Genomic DNA, 15,518 nt, shown 5'->3' with positions numbered 1-15,518 from the left:
GACTGATAATAAAAGGAAAGATGTGTGAAATTAAAAAATTGAATAATAAGGACTTGGTTGTCTCTTTCATGCATCTGCCTGCTTATCTGGAGGATGACGTAATCCTGCAAAAGCTGGAAGGATGGGGGGTAACTCCCATTTCACAGATTAAAAGAAGATTGTACACAGGCACCAGCATAGAGGATGGAACCAGGTACATGAGAGTACGCTTCCCGAAAGAAGTGCATTCTTTGCCCTACAGCATGAAAGTGGAAACGGAAGAGGGTCCTCAGTATTTCAGAGTGATACATAGCCAGCAGATGAGAACCTGCAGGTTGTGTATGAGCACTGAACATATGATGAAGGACTGTCCGGAATTCAAATGCTTTAAATGCGAGGAAAAGGGCCACTTCGCGAGGGACTGCAAAGCGGAGAGGTGCCTGGGCTGCAAGCTTGTGTTGAGCAGGTGTGAGTGCGACGACGGAGACCAACAACAGGAGGAAGAACTGATGAGCGGGCAGATGCATGAGGCAGACAGAGAAGAGAAGCAACGCGAGGGCATGGAAGGAACGCCAAGAGAGGAGATTGTAAGCGCGGATGTTGAGGGCATAACGGAACGGAGTGGACTAACGATAGACAATGAGGAAACGGAGGAACGAATGGAAGTAACTGGGACTTTGCAAACTGAACTGGAAAAGATAGAGGAGCAAGATCAAGTCACGGAGAAAGAAAAAAGGGACAAAGGAAGTGAAAACATGGACGACGGTGGTACAAAGGGAATAACAAGTAAAAGAAGAAGGACAAGTAAGGTAATTCCAAATTTAGATAAAGCAAGGAAAAAAGTTTATTTTGAAAAAAGTGATGAAAACAGGACTGTGGAGAAAATGTAAAGGAAGGAGAGGAAATGAACTGAAAGAATGGGGATTTTTAAATTTTTTATCTTTTATTTTATTGTGCTGAGTATTGTGACTTTTAATGCAAGAGGGTTAATGAACTGTGTGAAATTTGAAAAAGTGAAGGAAATGTGCAAAGAAGAGGATATAATTTTATTGCAAGAGACAAGCTGGAAAGATAATGCAATGGAGGATTTTAAAAGAAAATGGGAAGGGGAATTATTTTTTAATAATAAAGAAGGGAAAGGAGGTGGAGTGGCAGTGTTAATAAGAAAAGACAGAGGTATTAAGGCAAAATTGATATATAAGGACATAAAAGGGAAATGCATGGCTGTAGAAATTAAGATAGAAGAAGAAGATTTTATTTTGATAAACGTACATGCTCCAAATGACCAAATGGAAAAGAAAATGTATTTTAATGATATATCTAGAGTAATGAAAGAATGGAAGAAGGTAATAATTGGGGGAGATTTTAACACTGTTTTTAGTAAAATGGACATGGTGAATGGAATGATTTTTAAGTCGGATGTGGGTAGAAAAGAGTTAAAGTTATTGATGGGAGGAAAAAATATGATGGACGTGTGGAGGGAGAGGAATGAAAAAAAGAAGGAATTTACAAGAAGGCAGCTGGTGGGGAATTTTATGTGTCAAACCAGAATAGATTACTTTTTAAACACCAGGAATTTAGAACATTTTATTGATGGGATTTTTTATAAAGAAACCACTTTAAGTGATCACAAAATGGTATTAATGAGACTAGATTTTAAAAGAGAAAGGAAGGGACCAGGGGTTTGGATTTTAAACACTGATGTCTTAAAGGAAGAGCATTTTAAAAAAGGGATAGAAAACATTTTAGATGAAGGAAAAAAAGACTTGATGTACATAGAAGATAAAAGACAATGGTGGGAAAACATGAAATATGAAATTAAGAAATACACAATAAACTACTGTAAGTTGTTACAAAAGGTGAAAAGAACAGAGGAGGAAGAAATAAGAGAAACGCTAAGAAAAGAGTTAAACAAAAATGAAGTAAACGTGCAAAGAGTACTTGAAGTGGAGGACAAATTGAAGAAAATAGAAGAGAAGAAATACAAGGGGGCGATGTTAAGAAGTAAAGCAAAATGTACGGTGCAAGGGGAGAAATGTAACAAATTCTTTTTTAATCTTGAGAAAAGCAAGGGGAGGGCAGAAATAATTAAGGAAATTAAGAATAAAGAAGGACAAGCGGTTTTAAACACAGAAGGGATTTTAAAAGAAATAAGCCAGTTTTATGAAGAACTTTTTAAATCAGAAGGAGGAGATGAAGAAAAAAGGAATTTTTTAATTAAACAGATAACAAAAAAAGTCAGTGAGACAGATAAGGGGGTTTGTGAAAGAGAAATAACAACAGAAGAAATTATACAGGCCATAAATCAGTTAGGAGTAAAGAAAAGCCCAGGAATAGATGGAATTGGAAATGAGTTTTATAAGATTTTTAAGGAAAAAATGAGCATAATTTTAAAAGAAATCTATGGAGAAATTTTTAAAAAAGAAAGAGTACACCCAAGAATGGGACTGGGATTAATGAAAATCATTTATAAGAGAAAAGGAGACAAAACGGAATTGAAGAATTATAGGCCTATCACAATGTTAAACACAGATTTAAAAATTTTAGCCAAAGTTTTAGCAAACAGATTAAAAGAGATAATGCCGGATATAATTGAAACTAACCAGGCTTACGGAGTTAAGGGGAGGGACATTGCGGATATCACAAGCAGTATAAGAGATATAGTGGGATATATAAAAGAAAAAGGAAAGAGAGCATATGTAATAAGTATGGACTTTGAGAAGGCTTTTGACAGAGTGGAACGAGGGTTTTTAATGGGAATTTTAAAACAATTTGGGTTTGGAGAGAATTTTATCAAATGGATTTCAGTTTTATACAGTGATATTTTAACAAAAGTAAAATGTAATGGTTTTTTAACGCAACCTTTTAAAGTTTTAAGATCAATCAGACAAGGATGTCCACTGTCCGCACAGTTATATTCTTTGGTGGCAGAACCTTTAGGGCTTTTAATAAATAGAGACAAAGAGATAAAAGGGATACAATTTGAAGGAAGAAAAGAATTAACTCCAATTTTTCAATATGCAGATGATACGACAGTTGTGGTGGAAAATAGGGAAAGCATAAAAGAAGTGATGAGAAAAATAAAATGTTATTGCGAAGGCTCAGGGGCAAAAATAAATGAGGAAAAAACAATATATATGAAGTTTGGAAGGACAGAGAGTTTAACAGATGTTTTTAAATTTAAGGAAGTACAAGAGATGAAGATTTTAGGGGCAATTGTAGCAAAAAATGAGAAGGAAGCTATTGATAATATGTGGGAAGAGACATTGGGAGAAATGGAAAGAAGATTGATTTTTTGGAGAAATAGATTTTTAAGTTTGAAAGGGAAAATTTTAACTGTAAACAGTTTAATGTTATCAAAGATGTGGTATAAATTGCAAGTAATGTCATTACCAAACTGGGCTTTTAAGAGAATAAAAACGATTGTTTTAGAATATTTATGGGATAAAAAGCCTTCAAGGGTAGCGTATTATACGCTAATAGGAAAACCGGAGGAGGGAGGGATGGGACTGGTGGATGTGGAACTGAAAATGAAAAGCATGAGGGTAAAAGTGGTAAAGAAGTACTTGGATGATAATAATAGAGCTGATTGGAAGGAATTGATGGTATTTTATTTAAATAAATGTGGGAATTTTAACCTGGGGGAAAACACTTTATGGATGAAGATAAAAGCTGGGATGATGGAGGGAATTCCACAATTTTATAAAGAGGTTTTAAATGCTTGGAGGCTTTTTTTGACAGAGGTGGATTTTAATCCAGAAGGGAGGGAAATGATTTTAAATCAACCTTTGTTTTTAAATGACAAAATAAAGATAAATGAGCGTGATATCTATTTTAAGAAATGGATGCAAGCAGGCATTGTAAAAGTGAGGGATATTTTATGGGAGTGGAAGGAGGGATTTTTACCACTACAAGTGATAAAGGATGCGATGGAGGAGGAAAAGGAAGACTATAATGTGATCAGTTTAAAAAAACAATATGAAGATGTTAAAAAAGCAATCCCAGGTCAATGGTTAGAGGAGGTCAACAATAATGATGGAAAAGAAAACAAAATGACGGTGTATTTAAAATGTAAAGACAAGAAGGTGGATTTTAATATGGGAACTGTGAAAATGTTTTATGAGTTTTTTAGAAACAGAGTTTTTAAAAAACCAGGGGCTAATGAGGTTTGGTTAAGGAATTTGAATGGAATTGAAGAAAAAGATGTCTGGAAAAACAGAGCATGGAGTTGGTTAGATGTAGGTTTGGAATGTTTGGATTATTTTATTAGACAAAATGTGATATATACTGAAATGAGATTGTGTATAATGAAAAAAGAAAGTAATGCACAATGTAAAGTATGTAAGAAGGAAGATGAAGGGATTTTACACTTGTTTTTATATTGTGAAAAGCTTAATTTTTTTTTTAATGAACTGAAAGATTTTATAAAAGAATTAAGAGGAAAAGAAGTGGTTGCTGAATGGGATACATGTTTTATGTTGGGAATGGCAGAAAAAAATGTAAATAAGAAGCTTGTGAATTTGTGCTTACTACTGGCGAAGAAAGCAATATGGAAAAGAAGGAACATAGCAAAAAACAGAGATGTTGTTTTAGATCTATGGGGGCTTTTTAAACCGATGGTAGATGATTATGTGGAAATATTGTACAATTATTTTAAAATGGAGAGCAAAATGGGGGAATTTTATGGAATTTTTAACAAGGATGTCATGTGTGTTTTTAAACAAAAACACTTTTACTTGCCAAAGTATTGAACAAGATGGAAATGTATAAATATATAATGATGTGTTTTATGTAAAGCAATGATAAAAAATTTAATAAAAAAAAAAAAAAAAAAAAAAAGGCACGCCCGATCTCGTCTGATCTCGGAAGCTAAGCAGGGTCGGGCCTGGTTAGTACTTGGATGGGAGACCGCCTGGGAATACCAGGTGCTGTAAGCTTTAAAAAAAAAAAAAAAAAAAAAAAAGAGTGCCTGAGCTTCAAAAAGCCTTAAAAAGTCTCTGAGATTCTTCAGAAAGCATGAAAGAGTTTGAGTTTTTTCAAAAGTTCTTCTTAGTTTTCTTCACTAATGGTCTAACATTTTAAATAAGGCCTGGTTAGTACTTGGATGGGAGGCTGCATGGGAATACTAAGTGTTGTAAGCTTTTTTAAGAAAAAAAAAAAGAGTCCCTGAGCTTCTTCAAAAAGCCTTAAAAAGTCTCTGAGATTCTTCAGAAAGCGTGAAAGAGTTTGAGTTTTTTCAAAAGTTCTTCTTAGTTTTCTTCACTAATGGTCTAACCCTTAAAATAAGGCCTGGTTAGTACTTGGATGGGAGGCCGCATGAGAATACTAGTTGTTGTAAGCTTTTTTAAGAAAAAAAAAAAAGAGTCCCTGAGCTTCTTCAAAAAGCCTTAAAAAGTCTCTGAGATTCTTCAGAAAGCATGAAAGAGTTTGAGTTTTTTCAAAAGTTCTTCTTAGTTTTCTTCACTAATGGTCTAACCTTTTAAATAGCCCAATTTTGGCAGCAGTTTTCGCTTACGGCCATACCACCTTGGGCACGCCCGATCTCGTCTGATCTCGGAAGCTAAGCAGGGTCGGGCCTGGTTAGTACTTGGATGGGAGACCGCCTGGGAATACCAGGTGCTGTAAGCTTTTAAAAAAAAAAATTTAAAAAAAAGAGTGCCTGAGCTTCAAAAAGCCTTAAAAAGTCTCTGAGATTCTTCAGAAAGCATGAAAGAGTTTGAGTTTTTTCAAAAGTTCTTCTTAGTCTTCTTCACTAATGGTCTAACCTTTTAAATAAGGCCTGGTTAGTACTTGGATGGGAGGCCGCATGGGAATACTAGGTGTTGTAAGCTTTTTTAAGAAAAAAAAAAAAGAGTCCCTGAGCTTCTTCAAAAAGCCTTAAAAAGTCTCTGAGATTCTTCAGAAAGCATGAAAGAGTTTGAGTTTTTTCACAAGTTCTTCTTAGTTTTCTTCACTAATGGTCTAACCTTTTAAATAGCCCAATTTTGGCAGCAGTTTTCGCTTACGGCCATACCACCTTGGGCACGCCCGATCTCGTCTGATCTCGGAAGCTAAGCAGGGTCGGGCCTGGTTAGTACTTGGATGGGAGACCGCCTGGGAATACCAGGTGCTGTAAGCTTTTAAAAAAATAAAATAAAAAAAAAAGAGTGCCTGAGCTTCAAAAAGCCTTAAAAAGTCTCTGAGATTCTTCAGAACGCATGAAAGAGTTTGAGTTTTTTCAAAAGTTCTTCTTAGTTTTCTTCACTAATGGTCTAACATTTTAAATAAGGCCTGGTTAGTACTTGGATGGGAGGCCGCATGGGAATACTAGGTGTTGTAAGCTTTTTTAAGAAAAAAAAAAAGAGTGCCTGAGCTTCTTCAAAAAGCCTTAAAACGTCTCTGAGATTCTTCAGAAAGCATGAAAGAGTTTGAGTTTTTTCAAAAGTTCTTCTTAGTTTTCTTCACTAATGGTCTAACCTTTTAAATAGCCCAATTTTGGCAGCAGTTTTCGCTTACGGCCATACCACCTTGGGCACGCCCGATCTCGTCTGATCTCGGAAGCTAAGCAGGGTCGGGCCTGGTTAGTACTTGGATGGGAGACCGCCTGGGAATACCAGGTGCTGTTAGCTTTTAAAAAAAAAAATAAAAAAAAAAGAGTGCCTGAGCTTCAAAAAGCCTTAAAAAGTCTCTGAGATTCTTCAGGAAGCATGAAAGAGTTTGAGTTTTTTCAAAAGTTCTTCTTAGTTTTCTTCACTAATGGTCTAACATTTTAAATAAGGCCTGGTTAGTACTTGGATGGGAGGCCGCATGGGAATACTAGTTGTTGTAAGCTTTTTTAAGAAAAAAAAAAAAGAGTCCCTGAGCTTCTTCAAAAAGCCTTATAAAGTCTCTGAGATTCTTCAGAAAGCATGAAAGAGTTTGAGTTTTTTCAAAAGTTCTTCTTAGTTTTCTTCACTAATGGTCTAACCTTTTAAATAAGGCCTGGCTAGTACTTGGATGGGAGGCCGCATGGGAATACTAAGTGTTGTAAGCTTTTTTAAGAAAAAAAAAAAGAGTCCCTGAGCTTCTTCAAAAAGCCTTAAAAAGTCTCTGAGATTCTTCAGAAAGCATGAAAGAGTTTGAGTTTTTTCAAAAGTTCTTCTTAGTTTTCTTCACCAATGGTCTAACATTTTAAATAAGGCCTGGTTAGTACTTGGATGGGAGGCCGCATGGGAATACTAGGTGTTGTAAGCTTTTTTAAGAAAAAAAAAAGAGTGCCTGAGCTTCTTCAAAAAGCCTTAAAACGTCTCTGAGATTCTTCAGAAAGCATGAAAGAGTTTGAGTTTTTTCAAAAGTTCTTCTTAGTTTTCTTCACTAATGGTCTAACCTTTTAAATAGCCCAATTTTGGCAGCAGTTTTCGCTTACGGCCATACCACCTTGGGCACGCCCGATCTCGTCTGATCTCGGAAGCTAAGCAGGGTCGGGCCTGGTTAGTACTTGGATGGGAGACCGCCTGGGAATACCAGGTGCTGTTAGCTTTTAAAAAAAAAAATTAAAAAAAAAGAGTGCCTGAGCTTCAAAAAGCCTTAAAAAGTCTCTGAGATTCTTCAGGAAGCATGAAAGAGTTTGAGTTTTTTCAAAAGTTCTTCTTAGTTTTCTTCACTAATGGTCTAACATTTTAAATAAGGCCTGGTTAGTACTTGGATGGGAGGCTGCATGGGAATACTAAGTGTTGTAAGCTTTTTTAAGAAAAAAAAAAAAGAGTCCCTGAGCTTCTTCAAAAAGCCTTAAAAAGTCTCTGAGATTCTTCAGAAAGCATGAAAGAGTTTGAGTTTTTTCAAAAGTTCTTCTTAGTTTTCTTCACTAATGGTCTAACCCTTAAAATAAGGCCTGGTTAGTACTTGGATGGGAGGCCGCATGGGAATACTAGTTGTTGTAAGCTTTTTTAAGAAAAAAAAAAAAAGAGTCCCTGAGCTTCTTCAAAAAGCCTTATAAAGTCTCTGAGATTCTTCAGAAAGCATGAAAGAGTTTGAGTTTTTTCAAAAGTTCTTCTTAGTTTTCTTCAATAATGGTCTAACCTTTTAAATAGCCCAATTTTGGCAGCAGTTTTCGCTTACGGCCATACCACCTTGGGCACGCCCGATCTCGTCTGATCTCGGAAGCTAAGCAGGGTCGGGCCTGGTTAGTACTTGGATGGGAGACCGCCTGGGAATACCAGGTGCTGTAAGCTTTTAAAAAAAAAAATTAAAAAAAAAGAGTGCCTGAGCTTCAAAAAGCCTTAAAAAGTCTCTGAGATTCTTCAGAAAGCATGAAAGAGTTTGAGTTTTTTCAAAAGTTCTTCTTAGTTTTCTTCACTAATGGTCTAACCCTTAAAATAAGGCCTGGTTAGTACTTGGATGGGAGGCCGCATGGGAATACTAGTTGTTGTAAGCTTTTTTAAGAAAAAAAAAAAAGAGTCCCTGAGCTTCTTCAAAAAGCCTTATAAAGTCTCTGAGATTCTTCAGAAAGCATGAAAGAGTTTGAGTTTTTTCAAAAGTTCTTCTTAGTTTTCTTCACTAATGGTCTAACCTTTTAAATAAGGCCTGGCTAGTACTTGGATGGGAGGCCGCATGGGAATACTAAGTGTTGTAAGCTTTTTTAAGAAAAAAAAAAAAGAGTCCCTGAGCTTCTTCAAAAAGCCTTAAAAAGTCTCTGAGATTCTTCAGAAAGCATGAAAGAGTTTGAGTTTTTTCAAAAGTTCTTCTTAGTTTTCTTCACTAATGGTCTAACCTTTTAAATAAGGCCTGGTTAGTACTTGGATGGGAGGCCGCATGGGAATACTAGGTGTTGTAAGCTTTTTTAAGAAAAAAAAAAGAGTGCCTGAGCTTCTTCAAAAAGCCTTAAAACGTCTCTGAGATTCTTCAAAAAGCATGAAAGAGTTTGAGTTTTTTCAAAAGTTCTTCTTAGTTTTCTTCACTAATGGTCTAACCTTTTAAATAGCCCAATTTTGGCAGCAGTTTTCGCTTACGGCCATACCACCTTGGGCACGCCCGATCTCGTCTGATCTCGGAAGCTAAGCAGGGTCGGGCCTGGTTAGTACTTGGATGGGAGACCGCCTGGGAATACCAGGTGCTGTTAGCTTTTAAAAAAAAAAATTAAAAAAAAAGAGTGCCTGAGCTTCAAAAAGCCTTAAAAAGACTCTGAGATTCTTCAGGAAGCATGAAAGAGTTTGAGTTTTTTCAAAAGTTCTTCTTAGTTTTCTTCACTAATGGTCTAACATTTTAAATAAGGCCTGGTTAGTACTTGGATGGGAGGCTGCATGGGAATACTAAGTGTTGTAAGCTTTTTTAAGAAAAAAAAAAAAGAGTCCCTGAGCTTCTTCAAAAAGCCTTAAAAAGTCTCTGAGATTCTTCAGAAAGCATGAAAGAGTTTGAGTTTTTTCAAAAGTTCTTCTTAGTTTTCTTCACTAATGGTCTAACCCTTAAAATAAGGCCTGGTTAGTACTTGGATGGGAGGCCGCATGGGAATACTAGTTGTTGTAAGCTTTTTTAAGAAAAAAAAAAAGAGTCCCTGAGCTTCTTCAAAAAGCCTTATAAAGTCTCTGAGATTCTTCAGAAAGCATGAAAGAGTTTGAGTTTTTTCAAAAGTTCTTCTTAGTTTTCTTCAATAATGGTCTAACCTTTTAAATAAGGCCTGGTTAGTACTTGGATGGGAGGCCGCATGGGAATACTAGGTGTTGTAAGCTTTTTTAAGAAAAAAAAAAGAGTGCCTGAGCTTCTTCAAAAAGCCTTAAAACGTCTCTGAGATTCTTCAAAAAGCATGAAAGAGTTTGAGTTTTTTCAAAAGTTCTTCTTAGTTTTCTTCACTAATGGTCTAACCTTTTAAATAGCCCAATTTTGGCAGCAGTTTTCGCTTACGGCCATACCACCTTGGGCACGCCCGATCTCGTCTGATCTCGGAAGCTAAGCAGGGTCGGGCCTGGTTAGTACTTGGATGGGAGACCGCCTGGGAATACCAGGTGCTGTAAGCTTTTTAAAAAAAAAAATTAAAAAAAAAAGAGTGCCTGAGCTTCAAAAAGCCTTAAAAAGTCTCTGAGATTCTTCAGAAAGCATGAAAGAGTTTGAGTTTTTTCAAAAGTTCTTCTTAGTCTTCTTCACTAATGGTCTAACCTTTTAAATAAGGCCTGGTTAGTACTTGGATGGGAGGCCGCATGGGAATACTAGGTGTTGTAAGCTTTTTTAAGAAAAAAAAAAAAAGAGTCCCTGAGCTTCTTCAAAAAGCCTTAAAAAGTCTCTGAGATTCTTCAGAAAGCATGAAAGAGTTTGAGTTTTTTCACAAGTTCTTCTTAGTTTTCTTCACTAATGGTCTAACCTTTTAAATAGCCCAATTTTGGCAGCAGTTTTCGCTTACGGCCATACGACCTTGGTCACGCCCTCTGGTGGAGACAGGAAGTGGTATTGCGAGTGAAGTAGTGAGAAGTGAGTGTGTTTGTTTGGGTTGGACGAAGGATTTCTTTTTTTTCAAACTATTAAGACCAAGTGTTTGAAAGGAGAGCGTGCATTTTGGAGTAATTTAATCCTCAAACAGCTTTTGCTGTTTGGGGATAGATACTTTCAGAAGCAGAAAAGGAGAAATGGATGGACAAAAGGAGACGGGAAGAGGTCGAAGCATGTGGAGCATGAGAAGTGAAGAGCGCAACTATGGCAAGGAGCTGACGGTGCTGGTGGAGATAGAGGGTGAAGAAAGAATCACAATGATGGAACTTTTGAAGAGAGTGAAGGAAGAATGCGGAGGAGTTATTGGATGCAGATATAAAACTCCAAAGGAGTACGAGTTGACGATGGAGGATGCGAAGGCAAAGGAAAAAATTCTAGATGGCTTGAAGATCAGAAACAGCCGGGTGATGGTAAAAGAGGTGGATTGCATGGAGGTGGTTGTTTCTTTTTTAGGACTGCCCATGTACATTTTAGATGAAGAAATTCTGAACAAGCTAAATGAATGGGGAGTAACAGCGGCATCTAAAATCAAGAGGAGAGTGTGGCCGGGAACGGACATTGCGGATGGGACAAGGTTTTTGAAAGTGAAGTTCAATAATGAAGTCAAATCGTTGCCTTATTCGACAAAATTTGAGACTCTTGGCGGCACAGAACATTTTAGAGTTATACATGATAGACAAGTGAAGGTTTGCCGTCTCTGCATACAACCGGGGCATGTTGTTAGAGACTGCCCGAATTTTAGGTGTTTCAGATGTGGCACACAAGGACATTATGCAAGAGAGTGCAAAGAAGAGAATTGTGGCGAGTGTGGATTGCGGCCAGGACGATGCATGTGTGAAACGCCGACAGTGATGGAAGAGGAGTGCAATGAGGAGAATATATCAGATCGGTATGAGGTGGAGGAAAGAGAAGGAGGTGAGGATGGAAGCGCAGAAGGAGACGTCGGTCAAAGCTCTGGGGCAGAGGAAGAGGGAGCGGAAAGAACGGAGGACATGGAGAGTAGGAGCAGCCAAGAGGAGAGGCGCTCGGGACGGAGGATGAGAGATGGAGTGAAGAGAGGGGACGCAATAAGTAAAGAGATGGTTCCTCGAGGTCTGGTGTGTGAAGATGGAGAAGGAAAGATGGAAGAAAGTGGTAGTGAAGAAGGAGACGATGTCAAAAGTCAAGGAGGAAAGCATTGTGAGGAAAAAAGAGTGAAGAAGAACGAGGGGGGAAGAAAGGAGAAAGAAATGCCAGAGAATCCTGTGTCAAGCGTGGAGGAGGATATGGACCTGAGTGAGGAGAAGAGTATGACAAAGAAAAGAAAGAAGAAAATAGCAGAAACGCATGATGCAGAAAGTAAGAGCACGGTTTAATTTAAATGGGTATAAATCTTTTAAAACTTTTGATTATTACTATGTGGGGTATTATGCACATAGTGTGTCTGAACTGTAATGGGTTAAGAGACCTCAACAAGTTCGAGAAGGTAAAGAGACTATTAAAAGCAGATGTGATATGCTTACAAGAGACACACTGGACAGGGGACTTAATGGATAATATAAAAAAGAGATGGGAGGGAGAAATTTATGTGAGTAATGGAAATATAAAAGCCTGTGGAGTGGCTATGCTGATAAAAAAAGACAGTGTACAAAATGTGAAACAGATATATAAGGATGGAAGTGGGAGATTGTTAGGACTTGAGTTTTTGTTTTGCAATGAACTGTTTAGGATTATAAACATGTATGCACCAAATATAGAGGTGGACAGAAAAGAAGTCTTTAATGAAATGAAGAAAATATATAAAGGGAGGTGTATAGTGGTTGGTGATTTCAATGTGTGGTGCACGAGGCTGGATGCTTGTAGCACTGCCAATTTTAAATCTGATGGGTCAAGAAAAATTTTAATGGAGTGGATGCGGAATGAGGATATAGTGGATGTGTGGAGGGAAGATAATCCATATAGGAGAGAATTTTCGAGAAGACAAATGGTGCTGGGGAGCTTAAAACAGAGTCGTATAGATTTGTGTTTGACAAAAAGAGAAATGTTAAAATATGTTAAAAATGTGAAGTATAAGTTTGTTAGCTTAAGTGATCATGCTGTGATGACAGTTAAGGTGGGTGTAATTGGGGAGGAGAAGGGAGGTGGAGTGTGGTGTTTAAATGCTAATTTGTTAAAGGAAGAAGCGTATAAAGAAAATATTCTTAAATGTATAAATTATGAGATGCAGAACCCGTTGTTTGAGGAAAATGTATGTGAGTGGTGGGAGGGAATGAAAGAGAAAATAAAAAAAAGAAGTATTAGGTATTCAAAACAAAGGAATTTTATGAGGAGAAGTAAAGCAGAAGCATTAGAAAATAGATTAAATTTGGAAGCGGAAAAAATAGAAAACAGTCCAGGGTATGGTGAGGAAAGCTATTTGAAGTTAAAAACAGAATTAGAAGAGTATGAGAAAGAGAAAAGTAAAGGAGTAATAATAAGGAGTAGAGCTCAATATGCTTTGGAGGGAGAAAGGAGTACAAAATTCTTCCTCAATTTAGAAAATAAAAAGCAGAGTAGAAAGCAGATAGTAGAGTTGGAAAATAAGAATGGTGATAAAGTTAATGATTTTGTGGGGATATTAGAAGAAGTGGAGGGTTTTTATAGGGAATTATTTAAGAAAGAGGGTGTAAAGCAAGAGTGTGTGGATGAAGTTTTGAGTGCTGTGAATGTGAAGTTAGGTGAAGATGAGAAGAGTATGTGTGAGGGGGATATAGGGATTGAAGAAATAAAATGTGCTATAAATCAGACAAAAAAGAATAAAAGCCCGGGTTCGGATGGTTTAACTCATGAGTTTTACAAAACTTTTATAGACACCTTAGCACCATTGCTGCTAAAGGTGTATAAAGATATGGAAGAGAGGTCGGAAATGCCGAAATCTATGTGTTTAGGAATGATAACAATCTTATATAAGAATAAAGGGAGCCCGATGAAGCTGGAAAATTATAGGCCTTTGAGTTTATTGAATTCGGATTATAAAATTTTAACAAAAGTTATAGCGAATAGAATGAAGCAGGTGGTAGGGAGTATTGTGGCACCAAGTCAGGCATATAGTATAAAGGGGAGAGATATTGTGGATACTATATGTACAATAAGAGATGTAGTAGATAGCATGGGGAAAGATGGGAAGGGGGGGTTGGTTTTATCAGTGGATTTAAACAAAGCATTTGATAGGGTAGAGCATAGTTTTATTGAACAGACATTGGCAAAATATGGTTTCGGAGATAAAATAAGAAAGTGGATAAAGTTAATATATGAAAATGCTAGAAGCTGTGTTAAAATTAATGGGGTTTTAACTGATTCCTTTCCTTTAGAAAGGTCAGTTAGACAAGGGTGCCCATTATCAGCTTTGTTATATTCAATAATAGCGGAGCCACTGGCTTCTCTGATTAAAAGGGATAAAGGCATAAGAGGTATTCAAATACCATACGGGGGAGTAAGTGTAATTCACCAGTATGCGGATGATACAACCTTTACAGTCAGGGATATGGAGAGTGTGAGGAGAATAAAAATGCAGATGGAAATGTATGGAAAAGCCTCAGGTGCTAAGATAAATGTTGACAAGTCAGAAATAATGAGTTTAGGAGGAGGGGTAGATTTAGAAGGGTTAGATGTTCCTTTTAAAATAACAAAAGATTATTTAAAGATTTTAAGAGTGTGTGTAGGGGGGAATGCGAAAGAGGCTAGAGATGCTACATGGACAGGAGTTTTAAACAAAATTAAACAAGTGCTAAATTTTTGGAGGTTAAGAGATCTGAGATTAAGAGGAAAAGTGGTTGTGGCAAATTCATTAATATTTACGAAGAGTAATTATGTGATGGGAGCAATTGATTTGCCGGACTGGGTCTTGAATGAGATAAAGGAGGCTGTGATTGCTTTTGTCTGGGGAGGTAAAGGTATTAAGATATCAACAAAAACATTGATTGCTGATTATAAGGAGGGAGGTCTGAGGATGGTAGACTTAGAGGTAAAGAGGAAGGCAATAAGAGTTAAAACAATAAAAAAGTATGTGTGTGACAAAGTAGAGTATGGGTGGAAGGGGTATATGAGGAGTTTTTTAAATGAGGGTGGAGGATGTGGTGAAGAAGGATTGTTTATGGCCTTTAAAAAACCTATGACTGCAAAAATGCCATTGTTTTATCAAGAGGTTTTTAGTGCCTGGGCTGAATTTTTGGATAAAGTGGATTATGAATGTGATAACATAAATCAGGTGCTTAACCAGCCGTTGTTTCTGAACACAAAAATTAAGAGGGGAGGGAAAACGCTGTATAATAAATTGTTTATGAGAGCGGGAGTGAGAAAGGTGAAAGACATGGCATATGAGTATGTTACAGGTTTTTTGCCAAATAGGGCTGTATATGATTGTGTGGTGGGATGGGATGATGAAATTGAGAAATCTAAAGTGGACTGTGAATGTGAAAACATTAAAACAAGCATTCCGGAAAGGTGGGTGCAAAAGATTGAGAGAGAGACTGTGAAAGTAGGAGATTGGGGGTTCCCTGAAATGTATGTTATGGATAAAAAAGAAAAAAGGTTTCTGTGTCAGTTAAATGTGAAAACAGTCTATAAGATGTTGGTGAAAAAGGAAATCAAGACGCCTGCATCGGAGGTAGTGTGGCCAAGGGTATTCCCTGGAATGAATGTAAAGGTGATCTGGGCTAATTTAAATGTGAAATATAATGGACTGAACTGTGAAAACCTGGACTTTAAATTAAGACATAACAGAGTCTATACAAAGGTGGTGATTCACCAAATGAACAGAAATGTAAAAAGAGAATGTGATGTATGTGGGATAGAGCCAGAAACATTGATGCACATTTTTTTTGACTGTAAAGAACTGGAAGCATTTCATACAAAAATTAAAGCGTTGGTGAAAAAAGGATTGGGAAAAGATGAGACAGGGGATGAATGGAGAAAGTTGTTCTTGTTTGGGATAAATGTGAATAAAAAGGATAGGAAGGTGAATTTATGGAACATAGTATTAAGTAATGCAAGATATGCGATATGGGTGAGGAGGAATATGGCATATTATGAAAAGAAAAAAGTGGATGTAATGACAATGTTCAAATCAATTTTAAGGGAAAATGTGT

General features: G+C 36.9%; 7 non-coding genes across 7 annotated transcripts; all 7 read left to right on the top strand.

The window, feature by feature from the left end:
* Positions 1-5,488: 5,488 nt before the first annotated feature.
* LOC143738701 (5S ribosomal RNA) lies at positions 5,489-5,607 on the top strand. Its single transcript, XR_013203951.1, has one exon. It is a non-coding gene; the product is annotated as a 5S ribosomal RNA (ribosomal RNA).
* Positions 5,608-5,978: 371 nt separating this feature from the next.
* On the top strand, positions 5,979-6,097 carry LOC143738700 (5S ribosomal RNA). The gene has a single exon (XR_013203950.1). It is a non-coding gene; the product is annotated as a 5S ribosomal RNA (ribosomal RNA).
* A 371-nt stretch (positions 6,098-6,468) lies between these two features.
* Positions 6,469-6,587, top strand: LOC143738729 (5S ribosomal RNA). The gene has a single exon (XR_013203979.1). It is a non-coding gene; the product is annotated as a 5S ribosomal RNA (ribosomal RNA).
* A 770-nt stretch (positions 6,588-7,357) lies between these two features.
* On the top strand, positions 7,358-7,476 carry LOC143738728 (5S ribosomal RNA). Its single transcript, XR_013203978.1, has one exon. It is a non-coding gene; the product is annotated as a 5S ribosomal RNA (ribosomal RNA).
* Positions 7,477-8,049: 573 nt separating this feature from the next.
* Positions 8,050-8,168, top strand: LOC143738699 (5S ribosomal RNA). Its single transcript, XR_013203949.1, has one exon. It is a non-coding gene; the product is annotated as a 5S ribosomal RNA (ribosomal RNA).
* A 771-nt stretch (positions 8,169-8,939) lies between these two features.
* LOC143738727 (5S ribosomal RNA) lies at positions 8,940-9,058 on the top strand. The gene has a single exon (XR_013203977.1). It is a non-coding gene; the product is annotated as a 5S ribosomal RNA (ribosomal RNA).
* Positions 9,059-9,828: 770 nt separating this feature from the next.
* Positions 9,829-9,947, top strand: LOC143738698 (5S ribosomal RNA). The gene has a single exon (XR_013203948.1). It is a non-coding gene; the product is annotated as a 5S ribosomal RNA (ribosomal RNA).
* The last annotated feature ends 5,571 nt before the right edge of the window (positions 9,948-15,518 follow it).

Source organism: Siphateles boraxobius, unplaced genomic scaffold (assembly GCF_051911475.1).
Source record: "Siphateles boraxobius isolate OS27281-9 unplaced genomic scaffold, OSU_SipBor_1 15, whole genome shotgun sequence".
Lineage (NCBI taxonomy): Eukaryota > Metazoa > Chordata > Actinopteri > Cypriniformes > Leuciscidae > Siphateles > Siphateles boraxobius.
The sequence above is the reverse complement of the archived record's forward strand: the minus strand, read 5'-3'. Positions and strand labels throughout refer to the sequence as shown.